At 40.7% G+C, this 6,672-nt stretch overlaps 1 pseudogene; it reads left to right on the top strand.

Moving 5' to 3' along the window:
- Positions 1-4,145: 4,145 nt before the first annotated feature.
- On the top strand, positions 4,146-4,592 carry LOC147981724 (uncharacterized protein At5g01610-like; annotated as a pseudogene).
- Positions 4,593-6,672: the final 2,080 nt, after the last annotated feature.

Genomic DNA, 6,672 nt, shown 5'->3' on the forward strand with positions numbered 1-6,672 from the left:
GGTGTATACTAAGTACAAAGTACCGAGAGATTGTAAGTTGATCTATGACAAACCCAACCCTTAGCATATAAAGCATACATGGAGTCATCAGGTTTCCACAACTAGGTTAGCTACGTCTATTGAGGTAGAACTCCCCAAGACTTTGTCTTCTTGTCTTGTATGTCAAGCCTTTGCAGAATAGCCAAGTATATCGTCATGGCCTGCCCAAAGTAGCCCAGGATGGAACCGACAAAGTAGTCCTCAGACGGCCCACCAAGCCGAGAACTGATGCCAAGAGAGGCCCCTTAGACACGACACCATCACTTAGTGGTGCACATTACCAGTTTAGTATGGAGTTACTCTATCAACTTGGATATATTTTTCAAGTATTTACCAGCATCTTTGATGTAATGTTTATTGACTAATAATGCACGGGCGAATATACATAAGTATTATGAGGATAGGATTCTCCATCCCTTGACGCATGGGTAGTCGCCCGACTTGGCCTACTTACAGAATGGTTTTGAGTGTTGATTATAGAATATGCTATCAAAAACTACATCAATTATTATAGGTTGATATGATCTCTATTAATTTGTTCTGCCAATTATTTTGTATTTGAAAATCATTTATGCGCCCTCTTTTTTCCGGACAAGACTTGCCTGCTCCCCCGTCGTGTGCCCATCCGTGCTCCCGTCTATGTGGCTTTATTTGATTGGAACAAAATAAGCCCGGCCCCACCCCCTTAAAATCAGGGGGGAAGATGATTAGATTAGAAAGAAAAAAGGAAAAAAGACAGCCGTAGGATTAAGTGGGAGCACAGGGAGGGAGCAGGCAAGCCGGATCCCTTTTTTTCTTGTAAAAATATGTGTTCTATTCAAAGCAATTTGGGTGAGTTTTATTTTTGAACTAGATCATCGATGACGCGCGTTGCTGCGTCCGTCTGTTTACATATACATTAAAATTAAGTTGCATATTGGTTAGTGATCGAAGAGGGAATTTTCAGAAAAAAATGGAAATATATAAAACTTCAAAATTTTCAAATTACATTGCCTCGATATAGAGTGGGTTGCATTGCTGCCATCCACAGGAGAGTCAAATCTTGTGTTGGATATAGCCTGATAGCCATGAACAATGCAATCATACATTAGGTAAATATAAATTTGACAGAAAACAACAATATTTAAGGGGGATACCAATTACCAAAGCAGTTTACATAATTGCATACAGGGTAATGACAGACAGAAGGTAAGTAAGAAATAAAAATTATGTATGCATATCAATATAACAATCATTCATTCCAAAGGTTAAATTTACAAACCATGGTACAATTTCAGGACATATTTTTAAAATGCCAGATGACCGGTAATTCTCATTAATTGCAATAGGCGTAGCCTTCCGCAACAACAACAACAACAACAACAACAACAACAACAAAGCCTTAGGCTTCAGCAATATCTTCAATTCATGCAAAAGGAGAAAGGTCAAAGGTAACCTTGAGTCACAGAAAAAGCTTAAAATCTAAAAGGCATCAGGATCAGCACAAAACACGATATAATTAGCACTTACCTAGCAGCTTCTAAACTTCTCAGACGCCAAAAAATTTAAGCCAAACCAAATACATGAGCTTCCAAAGCCTACTCCCTCTCCATTATTCTGCAATAGTGACTTGAAACAAATCTGTAGCAAAATGGGGAACACCAAAAGTTGGTTAGGAAGATAAAAGATTCCTTCTCAAAACAACACAATGTTTCTTATTTTCATAATTGACTAATACGTTTGGTTGCTGCCGTAGAAAAACAGGTGTTCGCATCAATAAAATTTCTGGGGGAATTTTGTAAGGCCATTTAGTAAAGTAAAAGTAAAATGTATAAAGTAAACAGTAAACACCCCCCGTTAGCATGTTCTAATATATAAGCATATCTATGCCAAGAAACATTCAAGTTGGCCAAAACAAACTTAGCAATGACTGAATCCAAGACTTGAAAAATTCTCATTGAGTACTTTCTAATGTAGACGTCCAAGAAACCTGCTTCGACAAATCCGTCACAGGTACATTTTAATTGGAAATTAAATTGAACGGTGACAAGCATAAAAACTCGTCTCCCATCCGGAGGTGACCAGTAATTCTTAACTAAGTATCTCAGTTTCACAGCAAGGTAAGAACTGAGGTTTATATTCCCTGTAAGAAGTGAGAATTACCAATCTCATATTCTTCCTGAGATCGCTCCATCACGAAAATTCATGTAGAAGCCATGTTACATTATTTAGCTCATAATAAAAAAAATTAAATATGAGAAGGGCATGGTTTGATTAAGAAGAGGTTCAGATGTTACATTTATAAGGCTCCTAAGTTTAAACACCATCCAAGCTTGCTGCTAGAATAATCGCAAAAAAAAACTCGCTGCTGGAATAACCATGCTTGAAAGGAGCATTATTGTCAATCTGTGTTGCAATTTACATAAAATGGGTAATGTGGGAACAAAGCAATGGCAAAAAGGCGCACCGGGATAAAAGGAGAATGGTACCTTTTGATAGCACTAACACTCGATGGGTGGCTACATTTTTCTGTTGCACATTTTCCTGTTCTTTTGTAAATAACTGTGGCGCAATCAACAGTTCCATGGTATGAAGACATATAATATATCTAAGCAACAGATAAATGCTAAAACATGGAAGCATGAAGTATGGTAGTCAAAGCGAAATTATCACCTTTCCCGGAGCCATCAGATTGTCAATTAAATAAAATGACCAAATCAGAATAAACCAATTTCCAAGAATGAACACCATCTGCATGCACACGTAATGAATTCGTTTGCATTTTCTATACACCCAAGAGCCTGAATGAATCGACCACAAAGAAGATGAGTAGCACCTGCACAAAATTGGGAGAGGGAGGTTCAGGACAATGTTGATGGGTAGAAGGAGGATCAGGTAAGGAAATAATGCAGATAGAGCGCAACCTACCCAAGCACCATGGCTGTGCAAGATGGAGAGGAAGTATATATGCAGGCGCAGGTAATGGATTCGATGCAGGCTCAAAGGAAGCAACGCTTACCTCCATTTAGTAGTCGCCGTGAGTGGCGCACTTCATCGATGATGAATGCCCCTGCAACTGACGATTGATTACCTTCTTCAATCATGGGGATCAGTTTTACTTGCCTTCGTCGCCGAAGAGTCCGCTGATGCTTCGCCTTCATCTGCATCGGCGTCCGGTCCGGGAGGCTCGAACCATCTTGACGCATGGTCTCACCCTGCGGCCGAGAAGGGCGTGTGAGCACGCCTCGCCTCTCACGCATCCTCCGCTCCGCTCAACCGGTCTGATCCTCTAGCTGGATATGCCGACCGAGCTGACCGTGCGTCGAGCAACGCTCGAGCCTATCCTCGCTCTGAATCGGGTGGATGGAGATGTTAGATGGGCTGGCTGGCCCATATCGGACAACGATTCAGGAGGCTCCCAAAATTGTTATAGGAGCAGCAGCCCACCATGATAGCGCTCGTTCGTAGCGACGGATGTTAGGCTACGGGGTTCACAGGAAATCAAACGACGGAAAACAGCCAAACCTAAAGATCAAACGGTCACAAAGGCTAATGGCCTGAGATGGCTGGGAAAGTGCACAGTTTTAATGTCTCTAAATTGTGGTAGTTTATTGATGGATAGTTTTAAATTTAGAATTTAGGTGTTGATCTATCTGCTAAAAAATAGCTTGACCAGCGTACATGTTGGGTATCATGGCCTATACATTGCCGGTAGAGGCCACATGCATTGGGTGTCGCCTTGAATGGTTTTATCGGGGCCTTTGAGAAGAACTTGGTGAATGTTATTAAAGTAGAAAAATTAATTTCCGCTAAAATAAGAGACATATTTAATTCCACCTCAATGAATGTACAGTAAAGATTTTTTTTAGAGGGAATTAAATGTTTATTTTGTTGCTACGATTTGAAAAATTAATGAGCATATATATCTTATATTTATCTAATTTATATGAGAATATTTTTAGTAGGAGTATATTTCCTATTAACTTTGGTGAGTACTGAATACACATTTATTTTATACCAAATATTTATAAATTTATCTCTCTCTATATATAGCCTGCATATTTTTGTGCTGACACACAAATACATATGCAAAGCTTTAGTTGTCAGCCTGAGCTAGAGCACCAACAATGGTGATGCACACTACCCTCCTCCTCGTGGCAATTGTAGCCATCCTTCTCACTGACACCGCTCCCACCCTGGCCAAGGCCCCAGCCCTTGCAGCCAAGTCGACGGCGTACAAAATGCTAGGGCGATATGGCTTCCCACAGGGCATCCTCCCGTAGGGAGTGCATGACTACGAGCTCCGACCGGACGGCTCTTTTGAGGTACACTTCTCCGATGAATGCCAATTGCGTGTCGACAGCGAGTAAGACATCCACTACAGCACTCGGGTCGCCGGAAACATAAAAAATGACTTGATCAGTGGTCTCGAAGGCATTAAGGTGAAGGTCTTTGTTGCGTGGGTCAGCATACAGGAGGTTGGTCGCGATGGGGATGAGCTTAGGCTGCAAACCGGGATGATATCCAAGTCATTACCGGTAGACGTTTTCTCCTCTAGCCCTAAGTGTAACTGAGGCTTGACTGCAAGATCGACACAAGTGTAGCCACCCCAGTCTGCCTCTTCGATCACGTTGCTTCACGTTTCCTTCTTTCTTTGTAGGATTGATTATGCATGTTGGTGCTTGTTTTGCAACCCCTTGCCATCTTACCAATTCATGTACTCCCATTGTAGTAGTATGGGCTGAGATTGAATGATATAAAAAGTGCCTTTTGTTCGTGATTGCAAAATTTATTTATGAGAATTCAATTAACGAGGTGTTGGACAGTGAATGGGTTATCTGATAAGAGAAGGCATAATGGTATTGTGGCACAAAAGGAAACTTTCACTTAATTAGCTCTCAGCATCATCTTAAATATAATTAGAATTTTTTTAATCTTAAAGATGGCTTACCACATTTCCCATGTGGTATCTTTTTTTTGCGAGGAATTTTTTTATCTATTAATCTTGCCACGTCAGCATTGGAGCGAGCCGAAGACGCGCCGTCGTCATCGCCCCTCCCTCACCGGAGTCAGGCCAAACTTATTGTATTAGATAGTCGGAAAGTCGTCGTGCTAAGGTTCCACGGGATCAGTGCACCAGAACAGTAAACATTGCCTATGAAGAGAAATATAGATCGAAAGGATCCAACATGAAGACACACGACAAAGATGAACACAAACTGGATCCATGCAGATCCACCAAACACTGGCACCGACTGAATCTAATGAGATCCGCCGAAGACACACCACCACATGCCCTTCGATGACGCTAAATGCATCACCATAATGGGCGCTAGGCGGGGAGAACCTTATTCCATCTTTAGAGTGACACCATCGCATGGTCTTCCTGAGTAAGACACAAACCGTCAGTACTAGGAAAAGGCCTACTAGTGGCACACCTGTTTTGCCTACTAATGACGCACTACAGGTGCGTCACTAGCAACCTTATTCCATCTTTAGAGTGACACCATCGCATGGTCTTCCTAAGCAAGACACAAACATTCACTACTAGGAAAAGGCCTACTAGTGGCGCACCTGTTTTGCCTACTAATGACGCACTACAGGTGTGCCACTAGCATCATGCCATTAGTATTTTTTACTAATGGCGTGGTGCGCCATTAGTACACCAGATATTAATGGAGCACCACATAGAAGTGTGCCATTAGTAACAATTTTTTTTAATTTTTTTTTAAAAAAATTCAATTTTTTTTCTTAATCTCATGTCACTATGGCTTAATTTCGGGTCAATATGCTTAATCTCAAGTCAAATCGCACTCTATGGTTAAACTTCCCAGAAGGTCACCCATCCTCACACTACTCCAACCCGAGCACGCTTAACTTCCCAATTCTGTCCAACAGAAGGTCACCCATCCTCACACTACTCCAACCCGAGCACGCTTAACTTCCCAGTTCTGTCCAACCCTAGCACCAGCTCACTTCACAGACACTTGTTGATATATCTATCATATCAGTCCTATTAAACCTTGTTGATGTCTAGGACTTTGTTCATGTTCATGAGTATGATGAAATTTTGAAAAAATATTTCAAACTTCCCGGTCATATTACATATCATATTTTGAAAAAAAAATCCAAAATTTTTTTCACCAATTTTTTTTCTATTACGAGTGGCGCACCTAGCAAATGGTGCGCCACTAGTAAGTTTGAATTTTTTTTCATTCCCCCCTCCAGATCTTAAAAGCCCCGTATCTTTCGTTCTGTTAGGTTTTTGGAGATTTTGAAAATGTTAAACAAAGTTTCCCCCGTTCAATTCGAATGTAACTTTTCGAATAGATGATTTTTCATATAAAAAACTTTTTAATCCGAGTTCGTATGCAAAAGTTATGCCCATTTTACTAAATTCCAGAGAAATTTTGCAAATAAAGTTGAAATTCATATTTGTAAATTTCCCAACAACTAGACCACATATCACAGCGGAAACTTATTTTTTTTACATTTTCATCATTTTCTTTTATTTTTTTAAAACTAAAAAGTCGGTCCGCGAGGGGGGGGGGTGCATTTAGCACCAGGGTTACTAATCTTCTATATCTAAATAGCTAGCCCCGACTAACTATTTTTCTCAACATGCAAGCATACCACATCATCGCACAACATGCA

The sequence above is a fragment of the Triticum urartu genome, chromosome 3A, assembly GCF_056163025.1.
Source record: "Triticum urartu cultivar PI428250 chromosome 3A, HENAU_Tu73, whole genome shotgun sequence".
NCBI lineage: Eukaryota > Viridiplantae > Streptophyta > Magnoliopsida > Poales > Poaceae > Triticum > Triticum urartu.